We start from the raw sequence: 12924 nt of genomic DNA, 5'->3' as shown, positions 1-12924 counted from the left end.
CATCCCTTCCATCTGCCACCTTTTCTCTTCTTTTTGTTCCAGGATATGCCAACATTAACTAGAGGAACGCAGACTCAGTGGTTTGATTTTCAGCACTTTCTGTAAACTTCACACTTAGCTATCATCCTGTGCTGGATTAGCTGAGATCCTAGACTATGCTTTTCATCCCTGGTTGTACATGCATATCACCTATACAGAGTCCATAAAAATACTGATGCCCAATCTTCTACCTTCACCCTAATTACATGAAAGTCTCTGATACAGGGTCTAGCTATCTATATTTTTTAAGTTCCCCAGATGATTCTAACATACATCCAGAGATGAGGACCATTATTATCCTGGAACTTCCCTCCTATTCTTTGTCAGATTTATTCTTTGTTATATGTGAAAGCAGGTTATATACTTCTTTCTGACAGCAATCACTCAGATGGCCTTTTTCAGGGCCATGATTAAAATATCCTTTTTGTTTTCCATCCCTTTATTTTACTGAGGTTCTACATAGCTGGCCTCTGGACTTTTTCCTCAGATCACACAATGGGGCTCCCCTGTAATGCTTTAAAGATTCAACTGAGTTAAATTTCCTCAAGGGAGAGAAGGGAATAACACTGTGGAAGTGACCAGAGGGTGGGAAGAATAGAAGTAGTTGATGAGAGAAGTGGAGATGTAAAGTAGAAGGACAGGTAATGATGACCTATGATAGCAGAAATAGACCGAAGCAGTTAACCTTAAACCTCAACAGCACCTCAAGGGACTGCCTGCAGACTAGACAGTGGTGGGTGTGGTGTGGACTCAGTCTTTGGCAGAATGGTCTCCTAAGTGTCATGTACCATGGTCACTGAAATAGCAAAATGGTACCAAAATTCTGTCAAGGCCCAAACTTGCTTTGGTGTGTGCTTTCTGAAGCATTTCTTTCTTGCCCACTTGGCCCAGGGTCTTTTGTTGTATTCCTTCCAAACTCCTCTCTTCCCCGGTATCGGCAATTACCCAGGACACAGGTGGTTCAGAGACACTGTTTGAGTCTCTCCCCTGGCCTATGTGGTCACTATTCATCCAGAAGCACATATGCAGATCTGGAGTACCACCTCTCTTCCCTAACCCATTCCCTGGCTCCAGGACACTTACATTGGCTGAAGATGAACTTCTCCATGTTCTTCTATCAGAATTCTTTAGGCACTCAGTTGTTCTCTGAAGGAGACTCCTGTCTTGAGAGTTTTCTCTTTTCATTGATTTCCTAGTTGAGAAGGATACAGTTCTTTGTCAAGGTCCATATTACTATAATAATATTTTAAAACCAAAAATAGTTTTTCACAGAATTCTCAACTATTCTTTCACTAATTTTCCTTCACTACAGCTTCTAAAACCTTCCTGTGAGTGATAGCTTACCATGAGAACATCAGGTGAGAATACTGACCACCTGAGAGAGCCACAGAGATTACTGCAGACCTGTATACCTGGGTCTTGGGGGCAAAGTCTTAACTCTTGGCCAACTGATCCTCAGAACTATGACCTACAGACCCAACTTACTTCTTGTTTTCATGGATCTTTGTTATCAATTACAAAATTCTGGGTCACAAATACAAGTTAGGTGTTGGAACTGGGTAGTGAAATGGGTGTTGGCTTCAACCAGGATCTCAGAAAATATTTCTGGGGGTCAGGGAACAGGCGGAGGATATTTTGAATGTTTAGGGTCTTTTGTTGTATCCACAAATGGAAGCACTTGTGCCAATCTGAAGATGGTTTTTCTTTCCTCCCCAGTTAGCAGAGCTGCTTCCGATAACATTGTCTGGGAGAGTGACATGGAATTAGGATATCTAGGGAGGGACTAAAAGAATTTCACAATCCAGGGATCTACCTGATCAAGTGCCAGTCTGAGTTCAGAATGGATTCTGAAGGAGGCATCTTATTTTCAGATGTAACAGAGAACTGTGGTAGCAACCAGGACTAAATGAACTAAAGTTCAGGAGAGAAGGTACAACTGTCCAAGGTGAACTAAAGTCACTAGCCATCTTACTTCCTGGGGCCATTTGCTGATTTTGGGTGTAGGCTAAGGGCAGAGGATATCTGATGGGGTAAAGTGACCAGCAAAGCTCTTACTGGTGTCTGGTGATAGAGGGATGAGTTGAAGACTTGAGGGATATCAAATGCACAGCTAGTTTTCCCTAAAGGGCAGTTACTGAGGCCTGGACTGCATGGGAAGCTTAAGAGCTGGCACAAGAGCTTATGAAAAGCAGAGTGAAATCTCCCAGTCTCCTGGTTTTAAGGTAATAAAGACTAACTAGAGCAAGGGGGCTTGACTAAAGTGTGCTTAGTGGTCCCAAGACATTTTGTTAAGTACTGTAATTGCATGCCAAAACAAAACTCAAGAATACCTATAGGAATACAAAAATATCCAGCACTCAACAACATAAACAGCCACAGTGTTTGACATCCAATCAAAAATTACCAGGAGACTTCTGTTTCTGGTCAAAATAGAATAACAGGGACTAGTTTTATCGTCCCACCTGAAACAACTAAAGATTCAGACAAAATATATTAAATAATGGTTTTCAGACATTGAAAGCCAAGCAATGAAGGACAGTGATCCCTGAAACACAGCAAACATATGAAGTAAAGCCCTTTAATTTCCCAGACTGAATACCTTAAGAATTTCTAGCCTGGTAAACTGACTGAATTGAGGACATGGAGCTTAACAGTCTTCAAAGACCAACACTGCAGAATATACAGGGCAAAGTTCAAGGAGGAGAAAGCTGCACAGTGATAGAGCTTAATAGATCTGCAGAGGGTTCTGCTTGAGTATTAACAGAGTGTTAACCAGTACCTGTGAGAAAGGAAAGCTTTCTGAGTCTGGATAAAGAACCATCAAAAAGGATAGATGGAACTATGCCCAGACCTCAGACAGGGCAAAGTATAGTTCCTGTTCCTGCCAACCTGGTAAACATCACAATTCATGGAATAATGAGTAGGTATTTAGCAGAATCTTACATTAGTAGTGGGGAACAATTATCCCAAGACTAAATACTTGTGGTAGGCAGAATAATGGCCTTCCAAAGATGTCTATGTCCTAATTCCCAGAATCTATGAACATGCCAAAAAGGAACTAAGATTGCAGATGGAATTAAGGTTGCTAATCAGCTGATCTTGAGATGGGGAGTTAACCCTACTTACACATTTAATCTGTCCATGCCTTTCTATTTAAAGTGGGTTTCTAATTAAAAAAAAAAAAGGTTTTTGGAGAAATTGACAAGCAGATTCTAAAATTTATATGGAATTGCAAAGGACCTCTAACAGGTGAATCAACTTTGAAAAAGAAGAGCAAAGTTGGAGGACTAACAGTACCTGATTTCAAGACTTACTATAAAACTAAATGATGAAGACAATGTACTATCTCATCTAAAAATAAACAAATAGATCAACAGAACATAATAAAGAGTTCAGAAACAGACCCACACATCTATAGTCAGTTGATTTTCAACAAAGGTGCCAAGGTAATTCACTGGGGAAAAGGATAATCTATTCAACAAATGGTACTGAAACAACTAAACAGCCATATGAAAACAAAACAAAATTGAGTTCTTTCCTCACACCATTTACAAAAATTAACTCAAGAGCTTTCATAGATCTAATTGTGCTAAAACTATAAAATTTCTAGAATAAAACATAGGAGAAACTTTTAGTGAACTTGGGTTTGGTGAAGATTTCTCAAATATGACACAAAAAAATCACAAACTAACAAAGAAAAAAAGTTATAAAATTTTTTTCACAAAATTAAAACCTTTGTCCTTAAAATCATATTCTTATGAAAATGAAAAGGCAAGTCACAGACTGGGAGAAAATATTTGCCAAACATATATTTGACAAAGCTCCTATATTTAGAATATATAGGAGACTTCCTTTCAAGATGGTGGAGTAGAAGCAGCTGGAGCTCATCTCCTCTCACAGACACACCAAGACCATGACTAACTGCAGAAAAACTAGCGATAAAAAAGACTGGGAACTACCAGAAAGGATCTTCTGTAGCTAAAAACTTAAAGAAGAAACCACTATGAGACTGGTAGGAGGGGTGAACTCATGATATAATCAGGCCCCATACCCCGTGGGTGGGCGGCCCACAAACTGGAGAATAATTGTACTGCAGAGGTTCTCCTACAACAGTTAAAGTTCTGAGTCCCATATCACCTGGACCTAGCACCAGGAAGAGGAGTCTCCAGAGTGCTGGGCTTTGAAGGCCAGTGGGGCTTGATTACAGGAGCTCCACAGGATAGGGGGAATCTGTATGCTTAAGGGTTGCACAAAAAATCTCACACTTGCTGAGACCAAGAACAAAAGCAGTAATCTCATAGAAGCCTGGGCCAGACCTACCTGCTGGGCTTAGGGTTCTTGTGGGGAGGCGTGGGGTGGCTGTGGCTCACCTTGGGTATGCACACAGTGGCAGACATTCAGGGGTGTCCATCTGAATGAGCTCTCCTTCCAGGAGGCTTACATCTTGCTTGGATATTAGCACCAAGACTTGGTCCCACCCAACAGCCTTTAGGCTCCAGAGCTGGGACGTCCCAGGCCAAACAACTAACTAGATGGAGACATACCCTCACCCATCAGTAAATACCACCTAAGCTGGCCCCACAGCTGCCTCTAGACATGCCACATACAGCTCAGCCTACCAGAAGGCCAAGACCCAGCTCCACCCACCAGTAGGCAGGCACCAGCCCCTAGACCAGCCTCACCCACCAAGGGGCAGACATCAGAAGCTAGAAAACTGATCTTGCAACCTGCAAAACAAGTTCGCAAACACAGGTCAGAATCTACCCTGGGACCAGCTGCCCACAGGCCCTGGGTGACAAGAGGCGAGTGCACGGCTGGGACTCACAGGACATCTCCTACAGAGGGCCACTCCTCCAAGGTCGAGAAACTAACCTATGTAAAAATACAATTAGAAATTTAGACAAAACCTTGGAAGAAGAAATAAGTGATAAAGAGATAGGCAATCTACCTGATAAAGAGTTCAGAGTCATAATTGTGAAGATGATCAGAGAACTCGGGAGGAGCACAGATGCACACAGCAAAGTTTTTTAAAACATATAAAGATCTCTTGCAACTAAATAATAAGAAAATAAATAACACAAATTTCAAAAGGGCAAAAGATTTTAACAAATGCTTCATCAAAGAAAGTATGCTAATGGGAAATAAGCATATGGAAATATGCTTAACATCATTATTCATTAAGAAAATGGAAATTAAAACCATAATGATATACCAACACATGCCCACTAGAATGACTGAAATTAAAAAAAACTGATGACACCAAGTATTGGTGAGGACGTGGAGCAACTGGAACTCTTACACACTGCTAGTGGGAATGTAAAAATCACAGCTACTTTGGAAAACGGTTTGACAATTTCTTAAAAATTTCAACATACATATGAACAAGCTTTCCACTCCAATTTACCCAAAAAGGTAAATGATGTTCATGCAAAAACTTGTACATATTTTTTGAATAATAGATATAAACAGGGAAAACACAAATATCCCTCAACAAAGGAATGGATTTGAAAATTGTGACATATCCATCCAATGAAATACTATTCAGCAACAAAAAGAAACAAATTTCTGATGCACATAGGCATTAATCCAGACTCTACACAAAAACATACTCAATATGTTATGTACATATAAGGAGATTTATTATAGGAATTGACTTTTGCAGTTATGGAGGCTAAGAAGGCCCACAGTCTGCCCTCTGCATGTTGGAGAGCCAGGAAAGCTGGTGATATAATTTAGCAAGTTCAAAGGCCCAAGAACCAGGAACTCTGAAGCCTGAGGGCAGGAAAAGTTCAAGAAGAGAGAGAAACAGCCCTTTTCCTTCACCTTTCTGTTCTATTTGGGCCTTCAGCAGATTGAATCATGCCTAACCACACTGGTGAGGGTTGATCTCTTTACTCAGTCTACTGAATCAAATGCTAATCTCTTCCAGAAATACCTCACAGACACACAGAAATGATGTTTTACCACATATTTGAGCATCCCTTAGCCAAGTCAACACATAAAATTAACCATCACAACGTAATAATGTGATTAAATGTAAAAAACATACTGCTGAGCAAAATAAGCCAATGAAAAGAGCACATATCATATGATCCAGAAATCAGATCAGTGATTACGCAGGGATGGAGGTGTCAACGGTAGGTATAGGAGAGAGGGAAATATTACAAAAGAGCAGGAGGAAACTCTGGGGCATGATGGTTATGTTCATTGTCTTGATCGTGGTGATGCTTCACAGATGTGTGTATCACATATATATATGTCAAAACATCAAGCGTACACTTCAAATTTGTGTAGTTAATTATATCTCAATAAATATGAAAAATGTTAAGAAGTAAAAAATGATAGTGAAATAAATGTTTTAGACAAACAAAAACTGAAGAATTATAACATCAGCAAAGGATATTACAAATATACTAAAAGTGATTTTTAAGAAAGAATGAAAATAATCCTAGCTAGAAACATGGCAATGAAGACTTTTATAAAGAATACTGGAAATGGTAGATATGTGGGCAAAAAATATTTAATGACATCAGGAATTTGCAATAGTTTGTTATCAACAATAATGCAAAAGGTAGAACTGGGTAAAAGGAATTAGTTTTCTAAGATTCTAGCAGTACTGTGAAGATAATCATTGTATAAAAATATAATAAATCAAGAATGCATGTTGATGTTTCTAAGGTAAACTCTCAAAGAATGATAAAGCAAGTTAACAGGAGAAAATGTAATAACATAAATTATTCTAATCTAAAAGAGCAAAGAAGGAAGGGAAAGGGGATCATAAAACATCGTAATAATGAAAACAAATAATAATAAAGTGGTAGATATAAACCCAGCTATAATAGTAATTTTATTAAGTTTCAATGAACTAAAATCTTCAAGTAAAAGATTAAGATTGCCAGACTAGAAAAGAAAAAAAACAAAGATTTTTGTTGAATTTAAAGGCTATTCTACAAAAAAGTAACTTCATATATGTGCCCAGGAAGAGATCAAGGGGATTTACAGAGTACATGACTTTCCCAGAAACACTCTCAACCTCAGAAGCACATATCCTTATCTAAACAGGAAACAGGGGAGTGTCAGACCCAGAGTGTTGGATTCTTGGACTTAAGTGAGAGATGACATAACAATCTTCAGATATCTTGATTTCACTCCAGCAGGATAAGCCTGTCTCTGTCTGATATTGCTGTTCTCATATACAGATAGACTCAGTTAAAAACAAAGCACTTTTAAGGTCCTTCAAGCCAGGCATTGTGTAAGGTCATCTCTGTGTGCCCCAATGTAACTAGAACATACTCTACCCATGGGACCTCAGTAAATGCCTGAATTGAGTTCTAAGTTCAAGTATAATGTCTTCAATATTCATCCCCATTGTAGCATGTATCATAATTTCCTGACTTTTTAAAGCTGAATAATGTTCCAGTGTATGTATTGTTGTAGGCATCCCTTATTTTCCCCTCAAGCTTTCCTATCCTAGCCTGAAGACTGTTCTCGTTCTCATCCCCTTTGGCTGCCAAGAGACTGCCATCAGTTCATTCTTCTGCATGTTTTTCTTATTCTCGAAACCTGCCAACACTTTCTTCCAACTAATCTCTCAGCTATGTATTCTCAGGGCGTAGGCTAAGCATGTTTACTCAGCAAACACATACACCAAGGACTGTGACCTGGTCTTGGCTGCAGTTCCTAATGGTCGTTTAACACAGAGTTCATGACAGTTCACAGAGAATACTGGAGCAGGAAGAAGCTGTCAAGCACACAAGACAAGACCAAGGCTTGACTGATTCAATACAATGAGCCACTTTTAGATTCAGTTTATTACTTACTTAGAAAGGGAATGAATGAATAGCCAAATGTGCCTGCTCCCTTGGCCGATGTCCTGCATACCAAAAAGCTCAACACCAAAACAAAAGGGGCTGGCAACTGCAGTGTGAGTTGTGGGGAAACCCACTGCTGAGGAGCCACTTCTAGATGGCAGCTAAATGGTCTTATAGTCTCAGCCTTACTTTGAGAAAAGCAGGCAGAAAGCATCATATCTCATCGAAACTTGATAGGCATTGATAATTTATCTCATGATTGCCTATCTAGGGAAAGGCTTAAAGGCAACCTCTCAGAAGCCTCCCATCCTCTCTTGTTCCGCAGGGTAAAAGGCATTCTGCCTAAACCCATACTAGCTGCAGTTTAAGCCTGTGTGGCCTCTGTGAGGACAGAGGTCTCCAGGGGACTGCGGTAGGGCCATTCCTCTGAAGGAAACTTGGAAAACCAGAAAGATGAAAGACAACAACTTAATTTTATAGATGAAGAAACCAAGACTTGCAAGATTAACAAACTTGCTGGAGCTCCCAAAGCTTGTTGGTGCCAGAGCTACCTTTATAAATCTGGGAGCTGCAAGACCTTGAGGTCAGTGCCCTTTGCACTGTGCCATGCAGCCTTATATTAGAATGTCAGAGGCCTGTGGAATAAACAATGATCTTCTTACTTTTAAGATTAAAAAAAAAACAGGGATTCTTGTCCAGGAAAAATATATTCTCATGGATTCTATAGGTCTGTGTTATACACTTAGTTAGCTTTCAATACCTAGCTGATGAAACTGGACAAAGGAACATGTATATAGTAATTAACACCCATCACAATTACAATAGTTTTAGTAATTAGCTATATAATGTTTGACTGTTAAAGATAATCATCATATGAGTAGGGCCTGTCTTATTCCCCCAATATCCCCAATATACAAGTCCCTGCCACATAGAACAGTCAATAAACACCTGTTGAATGAATAAATGAAAGTCACTATAAACAGCTAATTTTTACCACATTCCTTAGTTCCAAGTGTATTCCTCACCAAATCCTTTACTGGGGCTGGACTGCAGCAATAGAAGAACCATGGATTTGGAAAAGACATTATTGGATTTGAATACCAGATCCACCACTTAACTAAATATGCCACAGTACACAATTTCTCTAATCTCTTTGAGCCTCATTATCCTATTTTACAAAATGGAGAATATATAACATTACATACAGAGCTTTTGTATGATTTTAAGTGTGTGTGTTTGTGTGTGTATGGATGTGTGAGCACAGAGAGAGAGAGAGACAGACAGACAGACAGACGACTAAATTCAGTGTCTGAGAAGTCACTCAGTATGAATTCCTTATTCTCCAATCCTTTGTGCACTGGCTGTAGATCTAGGGATCACTTACACCAAAATCACATGAGGAACTTGTTAAGAATCTCTCGGCATAGGGATAGGGCATAGGAACCTTCCTTTTCCCCACAAATTTCCTAGGTTATTCTTACTCAACCACTGAAGAAGTAAAGTAAATAGGTGGTTCAAAGTCTGAAGAATCAACTCCTGGATGATCAGTGGTTGGCTCAGGCCCTAAATTAGGTTTCTCAGTATCAGAACAGGGAGCAGAGTGATTGGTGTGACATCAAGGAAAAAATGCTTTGAAACATGGGAATGGGGAACAGAATAACTAGGACAGTGTTTCTCAATCAGGGGGAAGGAAGGACAGGTGCTGAAACAATACTGGGGTGGAGGAGGGAGAGAAAGAGGCATATGTACTGTTTGAGAAAAGATAGTCAGTATTATAATTTATGTTTAGGGAAAAAAAGCCCACTATTTTCATGACATAGACTATACAAAACAAAGCTCACTGATAACTCCTTGATAGGTAGGGTTGTGCATTAGGGAGATTCTACATTCTGTATTATCAGAAATCTTCAAGATCATGGGAAAGATTATACAAACTGGTGTTTCAGGTCAGTAACTCTGGGAAATAAAGAGGATAATCCATCAATAATATGTTGATATGGTTCAATTGTAGGTTTGAATGTGGGAACAAAGCTGCATCTTACTTGTTCAAAATATCATGCGCTAATGTTTGTTTAGAGCTTAAGCCAGGCAAGCCATTTTGTGATGATTCAGGACAAAAGGACTGGCATTAAGAATGGTGACATGAAAAAAAGTGATCACAAGATTACAATTTCAAAAATTCTCTACAGAAAGTACACAGCTGCTTCTAGATTCTGGAAAGATGACAAATGTCTCAGCTTTGGGAAGATGTGTAATAAAATGAGAAAAAGGAAAGAAGAAAATTCATGAAATAGTGATCAAATAATAGAAGTTAAAGAGTTAATCAGTAAATATGCTTCTATGCTTGGAGATGATACTTGGATAGCATGTGAACAGTAATGACTGCAGCCCTAGGTTATGGTCAGTATGCCTTGGCATTGTTTTGCCTTCAGGAGTTGAAGTTTCCTGGCAGTCACAGAGCCAAGCAAAATCTGATGCGAGGAAAGATATAATGATGTTATACAGCTTCCGAGATGGCCCACACTCTGTCTATGGAGTATCTACTTCTACTTTAATCGCCCCCCCTCCCCCATACATCTCTCTAAATAAATCTACTTTTACTCAAAAAAAAAAAAATAATAACGATGCTATACAGCTCTGTGACCCAGTTTGACAAGATCCAGCTGATACCGCTTCAAGGAAACATAAAATTGACATTCAAAAACTCCCAAGAGAAATGTGGAAACTGTTCCAGATTAATATGAGTAAGTACTTAGAACAAATTGTTGGGGACCCAGAAGCATGACATGAACTTGAGAAACTCTAAATCAATGAAAACTCTAAACTTATGCAAAGAAGTTGTTAGTTTAGAGGAGCTTATGGTGACAAATCCACACAACATTTACCCTGTCAGATCTAGAGATGCTGTCAGCAGGATGCTGCTGTTAAACATAATCAAGGTAGACTTGAAAATCTTGACTTTTCAGGAAAGTATGTTGCACAGGCATTGAAACTATTCAACAGCAATATAAGCATTTTGTTTGGGCTTAACTGTATGCAAGTTAATATTGCTTCTGATCCAAAAGCAAGCACAAAAATAGCAAAGAACAACATGAAATATGTTCATTGGGCAGACAGTCAAATAAAAGAGTTTATCAGTTTGTATGCTGAAATCAGTTTATACGCTAAAATAAGAAGGAGACCAAATACTCTCTTTAACCAGTTGAAGACATGGTGGAAACATTGTAAATCACTCAGTGTTAAGGTTATGTCTTAATTTCTTGCAAATTAAATTTCACTGCTCAACTGAATTTATTGGTCTGTAACTTACTAAATGCCCAAAGCTATTTATACTAAATCTGTGCTATTGAGGCAGTTGTGTATGTGTGTGTTTGTGTGTGAGAAAGAGAGAGAAAAAGAGAGAGAGAGAAGGGGGAAAGATTTAACACCATTTGTCTGTATGTCCCCAAGTATGAATGCTCTTAAACTCCCTATGTTAGCAAGGATGATTTTTAATTTAATGGATTAATCAGTACAAGTCTCAGAGTAATCATTGATCAAATTCTTATTAATCTGTTTTATTTCTATAGAGAGCTACACTCTTAGCCATACTGAGATTGTTGGTTATGATACAGAATTATGCAGTGCCATTCAATCTTTTCATGTACTGTGATTTTTGCTTTTCTCTTACACAATGTCCCTTCTACAAACTACAGATTAGAAACTGAGACTTCTGAAAGAAATATCAAAAGAGTTTCAATAAAAGAGTATACCTAGTCTTCTTAACTAGAAGATAAAGAGACTCATGGGTGCAACTTCCAGTGTAAACTAACACAATCACCTCAGACAGACATTTGTCAGACTATGCAAGTGACTGCTACTTGTACAAGGATTCTTGTAAGGATTTCCAGGACTCTTTTACACAGATGCAGATGAGTTTGTGGTAGTACATTATTTACCCCAAGATCATCAAAACATGAATTTATTACTAGTGCTAAATGGACCAAAAGAACTAATCAAATTGTGATTAATATTCTCTTTTTAACATGCATATGAGAAAACCCCTTTTCTTTTTAATATACCTTGACTCCTCAATTTAACAGGGTCTATTTGTACAAACCGAAAGGAAACATTGTTTAAATGGCATTTTATGATAAATCTTTGGACTTGTGAAAAATAGCCTGTGGAATCTTATTACAGATTGTAAACAAACTAAGCATCAAGAAATTTGAAGAATGATTTACAGACAAGAATATGTATTGATTGGCCTACAAGACTACTGAGCATAATGTTAACAATAGATAAACAACATGGAAACTGCTTTCATTAAATTCCTTAACTCTTCACGATCTTGTAGTTACAAATAGCCAGTAAGAATCCTTATTCTTCCTACCAGAACATAACTAGATATATTATATTGTAATTATGACCATGCCACAAATCTTGTTAAATTTGGTGTGCAAATCCACTATAAGGAAGAAGAGCCATACCTTACCTACAGAAATGATGCCTACAAAGTCCTCTCAGAAAAATGGCCTCTTACCTGGTGTATGGCTTATGGAATCCCAGACTTAGAGATACTAAAAGACATCCCCTCCTATGGGCCACAACACTGACAAACACAGGGATCTTAGGGAAAGTAGACCCATACAGTTTCAGGTGTAGCAGGTAAATCTTAGTAGAGGTAGTCTGGATAATTACTAGTTGTTGATCTCAGGAAAGGTGATAAGAGATTTGCATCTCCCAAAATAAATGACAACTCTAGAGGCTTTACAAAGCTTCCAGAAAGGCCTTACTATCTAGTTATATTAACTAGATACTAACAAGAATGTTTATGGGCATCAGTCAACATTTCTTTTTAGATCTATGCAAATAAAATCTGTCAAATAAAACAAAAATTCGAAATAATTGTACTGAACCCAGAAAACTGCTAAACACTTAGGTGAATGAAACCATGCCTTACCAATTGAAATTTCACTAGAGATGAACTAGGGTAGTAAAACTGACATTTTGCCATTTCACCATTATGAATAAATATGTACAACATGCTCTGCAGTCAAGAAAACAAACGCATCTAAAATCTGAGGTAAACAAA

At 38.4% G+C, this 12924-nt stretch overlaps 1 protein-coding gene and 1 pseudogene across 1 annotated transcript in view; one reads left to right on the top strand and one right to left on the bottom strand.

Annotated features, from left to right (window-relative positions):
* ZDHHC7 (zinc finger DHHC-type palmitoyltransferase 7) overlaps nt 1-12924 on the bottom strand; it is a 65353-nt gene that overhangs the window by 49501 nt on the left and 2928 nt on the right. Inside the window, exon 2 of the mRNA XM_031457954.2 lies at nt 1123-1231. The gene's annotated coding sequence lies outside the window, so the exon portion shown is untranslated. The remainder of the gene's footprint in view (nt 1-1122; nt 1232-12924) is intronic.
* LOC116154952 (ER membrane protein complex subunit 2-like) lies at nt 9993-11093 on the top strand (annotated as a pseudogene).

The sequence above is a fragment of the Camelus dromedarius genome, chromosome 9 (assembly GCF_036321535.1).
Source record: "Camelus dromedarius isolate mCamDro1 chromosome 9, mCamDro1.pat, whole genome shotgun sequence".
Lineage (NCBI taxonomy): Eukaryota > Metazoa > Chordata > Mammalia > Artiodactyla > Camelidae > Camelus > Camelus dromedarius.
Note: the sequence above shows the minus strand (reverse complement) of the source record. Positions and strands in the feature narration are given on the sequence as shown.